This window comes from Mastigoproctus giganteus, chromosome 11 (genome assembly GCF_048544385.1).
Source record: "Mastigoproctus giganteus isolate SK-2022 chromosome 11, ASM4854438v1, whole genome shotgun sequence".
Taxonomy (NCBI): domain Eukaryota; kingdom Metazoa; phylum Arthropoda; class Arachnida; order Uropygi; family Thelyphonidae; genus Mastigoproctus; species Mastigoproctus giganteus.
This window is the reverse complement of record NC_143585.1, coordinates 149,309,567-149,322,432: the sequence shown is the minus strand read 5'-3', so window position 1 is coordinate 149,322,432 and position 12,866 is coordinate 149,309,567. Positions and strand designations below refer to the sequence as shown.

General features: G+C 37.3%; 1 protein-coding gene across 2 annotated transcripts in view; it reads left to right on the top strand.

Moving 5' to 3' along the window:
- Nucleotides 1–355: 355 nt before the first annotated feature.
- Nucleotides 356–12,866, top strand: part of Nup62 (nucleoporin 62) — a 293,033-nt gene continuing 280,522 nt past the window's right edge. The window contains exon 1 of one of the 2 annotated variants that reach the window (XM_090384721.1): nt 356–470. The gene's annotated coding sequence lies outside the window, so the exon portion shown is untranslated. Of the gene's footprint in view, nt 471–695; nt 793–12,866 lie in introns of those variants that run through there. The other variant, XM_090384722.1, reaches the window with a different exon arrangement.

Here is a 12,866-nt window from a genome sequence, read left to right as displayed (position 1 = left end):
TTCTGGCGAATGTAATCAGTATTCATACACTGCCTTTACGCGTTCAATTTTAATGTTTTGACTATGTAAATCTCACAGATTAGGACTGCTGCTGCTTCAGTTCCAAAGATTGTCCTGAGCTGGATATCTTCTTTTTCTTGGCGATTCCTTTCTACTTGTGACTTAGGGCAACGTGGGAATTTTTTTTTTTTTTTTTTGTTGGCTGGTGCAGCATAAGCCTCAGGCTTCCTTGCACTATATGGATAATAATAATAAAAAATAATAATTTCGCTTTATCAGATTACTTTATACCTTCTAATTCTGTTTTCTTTGGTTCCTCTGTTCAGAATTCTACGCTCTGTAGCGAATACCTTCCTGTTTCGAGATTTTGTAATAATGTCGTCAAACTCGTCGTGGGAAGGATTAAATTAGAGGATTATACATTTGTTGAATTTACTGTGGTATTTGGAATTCAAGGTTTTCTGTATTTTGTAAGTCCGTTTTGTGTACTATTATCGAGGGAAAAAAATATATACATATAATAATACTAATGGCTAAATTTTTTTCTAGATATTTGATGAATGTGCTTTGAAATGCTTGGTAATAGGTTGTCACTGTTTTTATTCTAATTTATTTCTGTCGTATGGCAATAAGTGTACCATTTTCCCCGCCATTTTTAGGAATTTTAAACTGAAAAGTTGCACAATATCAAATTTAAAAATTACTGCGTGGTGTGTGATCTGCCTCGAATTAGATTATTCTCAGACGTCTCCTGATATTTCTTACTGCTTCTTCAGTGACTAAGCATAACTGGTAAATTATTATGGACTTCATTTACGTAGAGTTGTTAATTTGATTATAAATTTTTTGCTTGTTGATATCTAAACTTTAGCAATTATATGTGTAATAGGTCCCTAGTTAGTCAACAGACCTATTATTGAACATTAGGTAAAGATTAATTTTAGCAGTTTAAATAATTTTTAAATCAGTGAATAAGATTAAATTTAATAAAATTAAACTTAAATAAATAGATAGACATGAATACTTATATTCCTGTAATGCTGTTTTCATGACATGATCAGCCTCACATGTTTGAACAAGATTGGTTTGTTTGCGGAGTTTACATTTAATTATATTTATATGTTTTGATCTGCAACTTCCTGCGCTGCAAGGAAAAATAAGAGTAGGAGTGTGTTATAGGCCTAATGACTTGAATGAGTACAATGACCAATTGTACAGAGAAATAGAGTGGGCCAGTAAATCAGAATGTCTTATAATGGGGGATTTTAACTTCCCAGATATTGACTGGAACTTGTGGGTTGGTCACTCACACACTAGTCAGACTTTTGTGGATTTATTGGATGATTGTTTTCTGCAGCAGCATGTTCGAGAGGCAACCAGAGAAAGTAACACTCTTGATCTGGTTATCAGCAGTGATCATTCGTGTATTAAGAATTTGCAGATAAAGGAACCACTAGGTGGCAGTGATCACAGTGTGCTGATGTGGGATTTACTCAAAGAGGTAACTACCGTCAGGGGTAAAGGAAAGGGTTTTTGCTTCCGTAAAGGGGAGTACAGTGGTCTCAGACAGTTTCTAAATTCTGTACAGTGGGATCAACTGACGATGTTACCAACAGTAAATTCTAAGTGGGAAGCATTCAAGGAATTAATCGTGGAAGCTACTAGACTTTATATACCGATTAAGAAATATCGTTCAAGGTTTAGGCCTAAATGGTTATCAAATGAACTAATGAGACTCGTGACAGAGAAGAAAAATGCATGGGATGCATATAAATTATCAGGTGATGCAGAAGCCTGTGGCAGATATAAGCTAGTCTGTAATCAGGTCACAAAGGAGGTTCGGCAGGCGAAGGCGGATTACGAGACATCTTTGGCAAAAGATGCTAAGAAAAACAGCAAGGATTTCTTTACTTATATAAACTCTAAAAGGAAGGAGATGAATATGATTGGTCCACTTGACATCGATGGTTCGACTGTTGATGATCCTGCTCAGATAGCAAACAAACTGAATGAGTATTTTGCATCTACATTCATTTACAGTTTGAAAATGGAAGAAGGTTATCAAATTGTAGCAGTGTGCTTAATGATTTTGTAATAACTGAGAGCAAAGTGGAGGAGAAATTGTTGAAGTTAAACATAAGAAAGGCACCTGGGGTGGATGGGATCTATCCAGTTATTTTAAAGGAGGCGGCAAAGCAACTAAGCAAACCCTTAGCCATAATTATGAGAGCATCCTTGGACTCAGGGGAGGTTCCCACGGACTGGAGATGTGCAAATGTGTCCCCAATTCACAAAGGTGGATCGAAGGGTGACACGAGTAATTACAGACCAGTTAGTTTAACTTCTGTTCCGGGTAAAATAATGGAGTCACTGGTTAAAGATGCATTGCAGGATCATCTAGACAAGACTGCAGCAATAATTCAAACACAGCATGGGTTTGTTAAGGGAAAGTCTTGTCTGACAAATTTGATTGGTTATTATGATGTGGTCACAAAGGAACTGGATGCAAAAAATAATTTTGATATCATATACTTGGATTTCAGGAAAGCTTTTGACACTGTTGCGCATGGAAGACTACTGTACAAATTGGAGCAGAATGGTATTAAGGGTAAGTTGCTGCAATGGATAAAAGGATGGTTAAGTGGGAGAAGACAGAGGGTGGTAATCAATGGGTGCTGCTCTTCGTGGACTAATGTTATTAGTGGAGTCCCACAGGGTTCGGTGTTGGGTCCACTGTTTTGTGTATTTATCAATGATATTGATGAAGGTATATCAGGCTTAATGTCGAAGTTTGTAGATGACACAAAGGTTGGCAGGGTTGTTAATGACAGTATTGGCAGTGTGCTACTGCAACAGGATCTAGATAATTTGGGCAGATGGGCTAAGAAGTGGCAACTGAAGTTCAACCTTGACAAATGCAAAGTACTGCATATGGGTAGAAGTAACCCCAGAGAAACGTACCAACTGTGTGGTACTACACTTAAGGTGGTAGAAAATGAAAAAGACCTGGGAGTAATTGTGCAGTCAGATATGAAGTTTTCTGAGCAGTGCAGACAGGCTGCTAGAGCGGGTCATGGGGTTTTGTCAATGATATATAGGAATTTTGCTAGCAGGGAAAAGGAGGTGATTGTCCCTCTGTATAAGGCAATGGTCAGGCCACGCCTTGAGTACTGCGTACAGGTCTGGAGGCCTCATTTTAGGAAGGATGTAGATTTGCTTGAGCGTGTACAGAGAAGAGCAACACGATTGGTGAGGGGAATGAAGGGATTCTCTTACCAAGAGAGGCTAAGTTCTGCAAATTGCAGTGGCTGGAGACTAGGCACCTGCGCGGTGATCTGATTGACGTCTATAAGGCCTTGAATGGGTTGAGCATGCTGAATTCTGATGGGATCCTTCCACTTGTTCAGATTACGAACCTACGGGGACATAAGTTCAAATTAAGAAAGGACAGATGTAGAATAGGTGTGCGGAAATTTGCCTTTAGCCAGCGGGTGGTTAATTGCTGGAACAAACTTCCATCTGTCGTTGTGGAAGTTGATAGGTTAAATAAATTTAAGGAGGAACTGGACAGGCAAAAATTTTTTTTTTTTTTTTTTTTTCATGGCTGATGCTGCATAAGCTCCTACACTTGCTTTCTTGCATCATGTGCCACTACTACTACTACTACTTGAAACCAAAAATTTTTGAATCAAAACTCAGGTTATGGTCTCCTGGGCTCAATCATAGTTTACCTGATGATGAGGATATTCAGAGAGAAAATATGGGTTTAGATGTTGATGGGGTTCTTTCTTTGAGTTATAATTATTATGATTTCTGTTTGTATTTTTGTTTTTCATCAGTACTAATATTTGCTCTTCAAAGCTACAGGAACCATGGCTATACAAAGAATCCTTCATTATTGGCATAACCAGCAATATTAACCAAAAAGGCATACAGATAAATGTTAATCACATACATGTTTTCAAGCGCAGAGTATTAGAACAGATGAAAAACAAAAATAGAAACCCTAACAATTATATCTTGGGAAAAAAAAAAAAAAAACTTGTGACTAGAGAATGGAAGCCAGCTGGTGTTGTGAACATTAAAATAACCAAGGAAAACTACCTCACTGTTAGGAAAGTTGGACTTGAGAAAGTCAAGTTGCAAAGAGAGGAAGTCAAAGATCCAAGTGATTAGTGGAGTTGGGAGAACAGTAGAGACAACAGATGAATTTAACACGAGGTAGAGAGATTTTAAGCCAGAGAAGATCGAAGAGAGGAGATTCCAAATTACCAAGTCTCTGACAGGGAATATCGGAACGGACATATGCACAAGCACCACCTTTGAGGTGAAAGGAATCGTACAGCGAATAATTTGGGCAACTGATATGAGCAGTAGTTGAATCAACCGATAAAAGTATAGAGTATTATCTCCGAGTTACGTTATATGACTTTTGTATCTCATTTCAAGTGTTATATGTATTAATTTATAATGTTACGTTTGTAAAATCTAGGTCGTTATATTATTTAATTAATTTAATTGACAATGAAATTTAATAAGATTAAGATTTACTGATTAATTGATAATGCTATACTATACTAAGCTAACAGATTTCTAATACAGTGCTACATGTTTCACAATCTAGTTTTAAGTTAAACTTTGCGCTATCTAGTTCGGGATTTCTTTTTTTTTTTTTTTTTTTTTTTTTTGGTAGTTATTGGCGCATTGGCTTCTGCGGCCATAGTGCACCTCCCAAGGTTTTTTGCAGTACTTTGATCCAAGCCCGAAGCGGGATTCGAACCCGCGACCTTTGGGTTGCCAGGCAGGCGCTTTACCTACCCGGCTAGCCTGGTCGGTGTTTGGGATATAGTATCGTATAACAATGGCGGCAAGAGTCCATAGAATAACAATGGCGGCAAGAGTCCATAGGTTTACGAATGATAAATCTATGAACTCTAAGTATTAATTAACCATCAAAATCACTATCTAAATTCAAAATAAACCGAGTAACTTGACTAGGTCTATAAGCTACTTTTAGAAAATAATTTAATATAACATCATCATCAACCATTTTCAATCCACTGCAGGATGAAGGCCTCTCTAGCAACTTTTCAGTTCCTTCTGTTTTGTGCATTGGCCAATTTAATATAACAATTAAGTCAATAAAACAGCTAAATATAATTAAAAACTTGACATTCGCCGGAGCTGCAAAATCTTGTCTAACATGTGGATTGGATACCGATATTAAGTAATAACCTACAAAATCTCTAAGTTCAAAACTAAGTATCATAACTAGGAATATAAAGAAAATAAATTAATATGCTAGTTTAAGTCAATAAAACGGCAGAAATTTAAGAAAAATTTCTCTATTAGCTGGAGCTGTAAAAACTTTGCCTGTACGCATCTACTCTCTATCAACTTATTTGCCTTTAGGCTTAGGTTTTCTAATAAATAATTAATCCTTTGAAATTTCATTATTGTTAATTTCATACTCAGTTTTTTTTGTACAGTTTCTCCTCACCACAAAGGGCCTTTTGTTGGTTTTTTTTTTTTTTTTTTTTGTAGGATCAACTGCATTTTTTTTAGAGTAACAGTTGCCAGCAATGTGTCTCACTGGGGATATTATTTTAGACTGTACATTCTGTTATTGTGATCTCCGTACCTATCTTGATAATAATCTTTTTACAGGTGGGTAGATAGGCCAACAGCATCATTTATTTCCTATGTTTACCTGATTTAACCACCCTTGACTTGTGCTTGAGGAGCTCCCTGAAGCATATAGGGTGTGGTAGAAATGCAGCCACATACCAAAGTTAGGGATGAAATAAAGAAACGTGATGCTATTCCAGCATTGATAAATATTGGAGTATTTTTTTTTGTTCTATTGTTTGCTATTGTGAACAGTGCTCAGGAGCAAATGGTGGATAGTTTGAAAGTCTTGTCACAAATTATTGCTTCTCTTTATACTCAGTAATAATAGTTTCGGAGGTTTAATTTTGATTTCTGAAAATGTGCAAATCTTTTTGGTACATGAAGTATGTGTATTGAAAAATTAAAAATTCAATTAAATGAAAAGGAAATAAAGGAAAGTAAGGTAAACATTATTGAATATGCATTCCCCGATGTATGTCATACTACAGGTTGCCAGAATAGCATTAGCAGAGGCATATGATGCAAGAAAGCAAGCTTATAGAGCATCAGTCAAAAAAAAAAAAAAAAATCCCACTTCACATATCCATTTGCTCTAAATGTTTGTCCATTTTGTTCTAGAATTTTTTAAGCTCTCAACTTCCACAACAACAACAACAGAAGGAAGTTTGTTCCAGCCATCAACTACCCACTGGCTGAAGGAAAATTTCCACACATCTGTTCTACAACTGGCCTCCTTCAGTTTGAATTTATGCCCCCCTCAGATTCAGCAAGAGGAAGAATCCCATCAGCATTGAGTCTGTTCAAGGCCTTATACACCTTAGTCAGATCACCATGCAGGTGTCTAGTTTCCAGAAATTGTAATTTGCAGAACTTAAGCCTTTCTTCGTTAGAGCAATCTTTGTTCCATTCGCTAATCTTGTTGCCTTTTTCTGTACTTGTTCCAGCATCTCTACATCCTTCCTAAAACGAGATTTCCAGAGACTTGTATACAGTTCATTGCCCTATTAGCATTAGTAGAGGCATACGATGCAAGAAAGCAAGCTTATGCAGCCTCAGACAAAAAATGAAATAAATAAATAAAAAATTTAAAAAAAACCACTTCGATTTCACCCCTCCATTCGTTCCAAATACCTACTAGCTCAGCCTTAAATTTATTTAGGCTATCAACTTCCACAACTAAAGATGTAAGCCTGTTCCCTCAACTAACTAGCCGCTTGCTAAAGGCGAACTTCCGTAGATCTATCGTACAACTATCTTTCCTCAATTTGAATTTATGCTCTCTCAGGTGATTATTCTGAGCAAGAAGAAGAATCCCATCAGCATTGAGCATGCTCAAACCATTCAAGGCTTTATACACACCTTGCAATCAGATCACCTTGCAGGTGCCTAGTCTCCAAACACCGTAATTTGCAAAATTTAAGCCTTTCTTCATAAGAGCAACACTTTGTTTCATTCACTAATCTTGTTGCCCTTCTCTGTACTCATTCCAACAGCTCTACATCCTTCTTAAAATGAGGCCTCCAGACCTGTATACAGTACTCAAGGTGTGGCCTGATTTGCCTTATACAAGGGGATAATCACCTCCTTACCCCTGCTAGAAACATTTTTGTATATCATTGACAAGACACCATGAGCTACTCTTGCAGACCGTCTGCACTGCTCAGAGAACTTCATATCTGCCTGCACAATTATCCCCAGGTCCTTTTCATTCTCTACCACTGTCAGTGTAGTACCACAGAGTTGATACGTTGCTCTGGGGTTACTGTTTCCCATATGTAGTACTTTACATTTGTCAATGTTAAACTTCATTTGCCACCTCTCAGCTCATCTGCTGAACCTTTCCAGATCCTGTTGCAGCAGCATAGTGTGCATGAAAAATCACTATTGATAATCAGATCAAGAGTATTACTCCCTCTAGTTGCTTCCTGAACATGCTGATGTAGAAAACAATCATCCAATAAATCCACAAAAGCCTTGCTAGTATGTGAGTGACCAACCCACAAATTCCAGTCAATATTTGGGAAATTAAAATCCCCCATTGTAAGACTCTGATGCGAAGTTTTAGAGATCTTCAAGTACCGTGTTAATAGGCTAGTAAGGATAGCGAATGTTTAGAAAGCGGTACTCACCTTGAATTAATTTGTGATGGCTTACTTAGGCAGCGTAGTTAATATTTAGGTTGAATTGTTAAATTGAATAAAATTAAAAGGGGGGGTAGGGGTAGGTAAGTGTTGACTGAGTTAAAATAGGCACAAGGAAACAGAAGCGTACACATCCAATCCTTGGTTGTCATTGAAGTAAAAAAGCAAAAGAATAATTGAAAACTAAATAGGTGAATACTGTGAAGCTAATAGTTGTTACGGGGACTTTCATTGGTTAAAATGTCTTCAGTTGGCAATGTGTGGAGAGTGAACGTGCATAGTATTTAAGAAATAAATTATATTCTCGTGATGCATTTTTTGACATGTGGGAACTTTAATCATGAGAGGTTCCAAATTGGGGAAAGATTGAAGGGGAGTTTGGAATTTAAAGGTTTGAGTGGTGCCGGTACCATTCAATAGCTAGGGCTTCATATTGAAGTATTCTGTAGCGGGATTTTAGTTTAATGATAGAAATGGCAGAGTCAATGAGGGTGGGGTGTGGTTGTGGGTCTGGGCATGAATTGTAAGTTCTGTAACAGATTGGTTAGACATGAGACTATGGAAATGATAGTATGCATGGGTGTTGGATGTTTTTGATGAGCCAAATTTGGTAGTGGTACTTCCGATGTAACACGTATTACAGTTTGGTTGACAATTAATGAGGTATATTATATTATTGAGGTCGTTTGTAGGATATTTGTGTGTCTTTATAGGTGCTGAAGAAGGATCCTAATTTGTTGTAGGTGGAAAAAACAAGGGAGATATCAGTGCCGTTAAATTCACAATGCACTAACGTACAGCTCCTCACCAACCGACCTTTACAACGAAATCCAATATCTCACCGACAAATTTATATCCAGAGGTTACCCCCACCAACTTATTTTAAACACAATTTCCATCGCTAAAAATAAAATTAACCTTAACAATCCAACCAAAGACAACAATAAAACAAACATCCGCATAGTCCTCCCTTATCACAATGAACTCATAGGACAGTTCCGTAGTCTACTTAACGACACTGATATCTCCTTTGTTTTTTCCACCTACAACAAATAGGATCCTTCTTCAGCGCCTATAAAGACACACACAAATATCCTAGACATGACCTCAATAATATACCTCATTAATTGTCAACCAAACTGTAATACATGTTACATCGGAAGTACCACTACCAAATTTGGCTCATCAAAAACATCCAACGCCCATGCATACTATCATTTCCATAGTCTCATGTCTAACCAATCTGTTACAGAACTTACAATTCATGCCCAGACCCACAACCACATCCCCCTCATTGACTCTGCCATTTCTATCATTAAACTAAAATCCCACTACAGAATACTTCAATATGAAGCCCTAGCTATTGAATGGTACCTGCACCACTCAAACCTTTAAATTCCAAACTCCCCTTCAATCTTAACCCAATTTGGAACCTCTCACGATTAAAGTTCCCACATGTCAAAAAAAGGCATCACGAGAATATAATTTATTTCTTAAATACCATGCACGTTCACTCTCCACACATTGCCAACCGAAGATGTTTTAACCAATGAAAGTCCCCATAACGATTATTGGCTTCACTGTATTTACCTATTTAGTTTTCAATTATTCTTTTGCTTTTTTACTTCAATGACAACCAAGGATTGGATGTGTATGCTTCTGTTTCCTTGCGCCTATTTTAACTCAGTCAACACTTACCTACCCCTACCCCCCCTTTTAATTTTATTCAATTTAACAATTCAACCTAAATATTAACCACGCTGCCAAAGTAAGCCATCGCAGATTAATTCAAGGTGAGTACTGCTTTCTAAGCATTTGCTATCCATACTAAGACTCTGATTTACTGGCCCACCCTATTTCCCTGTACAGTTTCTTATTATACTTATCAGAGTCATTAGGCCTATAGCACACTCCTACTTTCAATTTTGATCTCTCAGTGCTTATCTTCCCTTCCCTTTACACGTGATGGTAGTTACCTCTTTGAGTAAATCCCACTTCAGCACACTGTGATCACTGCCACATAGCAGTTTCTTTATCTGCAGATTCTTAATGCATGAAGAATCACTACTGATAATCAAATCAAGAGTATTACTTCCTCTAGTTGCCTCCTGAACATTCTGATGTAGAAAACAGTCATCCAATAAATCCACAAAAGCCTTGCTAGTGTGTGAGTGACCAACCCACAAATTCCAGTTAGTATCTGCGAAATCAAAATTCCCCATTATAAGACTCAGTTACTGGCCCACTATTTCCCTGTACAGTTTCTTATTATACTCATCAGAGTCATTAGGCCTATAACACGATCCTACTCTCAATTTTGATCTCCCAATGCTTATGTCACACCAAACCGACTCGATAGTGCACTATCCAGCGATGTCGACTGGCTGCACTTCCTTGGATTTTATGTTTCTTAACTAATAGCATAACCCTTCCTCCCTTCCTATCCAGTCTATCCTTTCTGTAGATGTTGTACTCCCCAAATTCCAGTTCTGCATTACTTATATCTGTGTGACAACATGTCTCTGATATCCCAACAATATCTGCCTTTGATGTTTTGAGCAACACCTCAAATTCATCAAATTTATTTACCAAACACCTGGCATTGGTGTATATGCAAGTATACATACACCTGTTCCTATTCTTAACTATCTGAACACAAACCATGTGTTTACTTGTACTGCAATGACTCCCAGCAGTCTCTGAAATACCTTACATCTTGTTTTCCAGGCTGCTACTCATTCCAATAGAAGCAGTGCAAGAATGACTTTCACCTCTGCCAGTGGTTACTGTTAATCTATTAGTCCTTGTGTCCCCCCCCCCAAGCTAGTAGTTTTCCGACCCACTTAACACTGCCTCGATAGCATCAGCAAATATTCTTGCACCCTTTCTATTTAAGTGTATCCCATCCCTGTAGAAGCAGTCCCTCCTGTTAACAAGTACAGACTAGGCTGAAAAAAATTCTACCCCCTTGAGCCTTGCACAATCTTTCCAGGGCCGAATTGATCGACAAGGGACTCATCATATATACTCCCTCTGGGCAGAATTGCAGACACTTTCAAATTCAACCCTAATTCACGGCTTTTTTTTCAACAGTGAGCTGTACTTGTTAAGTAATTCTGCCGGTCTCCTTCTCTTAATATCATTAGCGCCAACGTGTACAACAATATCACTCTTTGTGCCCTTAAAAGATGATATCTGCTTTACAACGTCATCAACCTTTGCCTCTAGCAGACGTACCCTGGTCCTGTTCCACCTGTCCTTTTTACATACCATGTTCCCCGTATCCCTGACAATTGTCACCAACAACTACTAGTTCCTGTGAGACCAGCGCATTATGCCTTGGAGGCTGCCACTGTGTTGTGTGATGATCAAGTGCAAGCTCTGACGTTGATGTGGCAGCTGAGAGATTGATGGGCCCTCAATTTAGATCCTTCGAGGGCATCCACCCTGTCCTTCAAGCTCTCATGTAGGTTCATAACACCGTTGATTTGTCGCCTGATTTCCTCACACTCCTTACTTCGTGCACACACAAAGACCATTCCCCTTGGCAATATCATGTTCCGTACCTGATTGCTCCACAAACATCAAGCAAGCAGTGCATTTTAAAACGCTGTGATTCAAAAGGCAACTGCCCCCCTCAGTTCTCCTCTGAGGCATAGCACTCCCATTAGCTTGAGCCTTTTACTTTGCTGCTCTAGTCTGAGTCATGATTTCAATTCAATTTCAATAAAATTTCAAATTCAGTACAAAATTAGAACCCTAAACTTATATCCCAATACAGTTATAACTCTATATATCTATATTTTTTCAGTATCAAGTATTATCTCCGAGTATCGTTCCTTCCGTATCGTCATGTATTAATTAATAATGTTTGGTTTGTAAAATCTAAGTCATGTATTTAGTTAAAAAAGTACAATTTAATTGGCAGAGTTTTAACAAGATTGATAAATTTTACTGATTAATTACTATACTATTCTAAGCTAACGCTATCTAGTACGGGATATATAACGTATTGTATAACAATGGCGGGAAGTTACGAACAGTAAATCTACGGACACTTAAGTATTAATTAACTTCCAAAATCTCGCTGTCTCAAATCAGAATAAACCAAGGATCTTGACTAGGTCTATGAGCTACTTATAGAAAATAATTTAATATAACAATTAGTCAAAGCACCAAAATATAGCTAAAATCTTGCTTTTGCTGGAGCTGCAAAACTTGTAAAACACATGGATTGAAAACCTTTACTGTTACTAAGTAATAACCTACAAAATCTCTAAGTTAAAATTTAAACTAAATATTGTAACTAGGAATATAAAGCTACTCTAGAAATTAAGTAAATATGCCAATTTAAGTTAATAAAATAGAAAAAACTTCTATTTTCTGGAGTCATAAAAATTTTGCCTGCACAAGGCTACTCTCATTTCCAATCTCCCTAGGAGATGCATTCCAGATAGTTTGCTTCTCCAGTGATCACACAACTTGGGAATTTCTGAAGATTTAAAAGGCTATAAAGAGGTTTGAATTTTATAGAGACATTTAAACTGACTCAGCTTCCAATTATGCATTTTTGCAACAATCCCCCTTCCTGTATTCACCCTTGTTGCAAAAAATGTAGCTTCTAAGTTCATATATGATCAGTCACAGCTTCATAGATGACCAGTCACAAAGGAGGTTAGGTGAGCGAAGGCAGAATACAATAAATCTTTGGCAATGGATGCAAAGAAAAACAGCAAAGACTTCTTTATCTAAACACTAGAAAGAACGGGATGAATCAAATTTGTCCACTTGATATCGATTGTTTGACTATTGATGTTGCTGATAAACTGAGTATTTTGCATCTACTTTTTCACATGAGGAATTCTTTAGTGAAGGAGAAGCCAGAAGTTTATCAAACTAATAGTGAACTAAACAATTTTGTAATAACTGAGAGGAAAGTGAAAGAGAAATTGTTGGTTGGTTAAATAAAACTGCCCTTTACAAATATGTGCCGTGATTGCAGTATAATTGCTATCAATTGCTATCAATTGCAGTATAATTGCTATCGTGATTGCAGTATAATTGCAGTATGATTGCAGTATAATTGTCCAAATG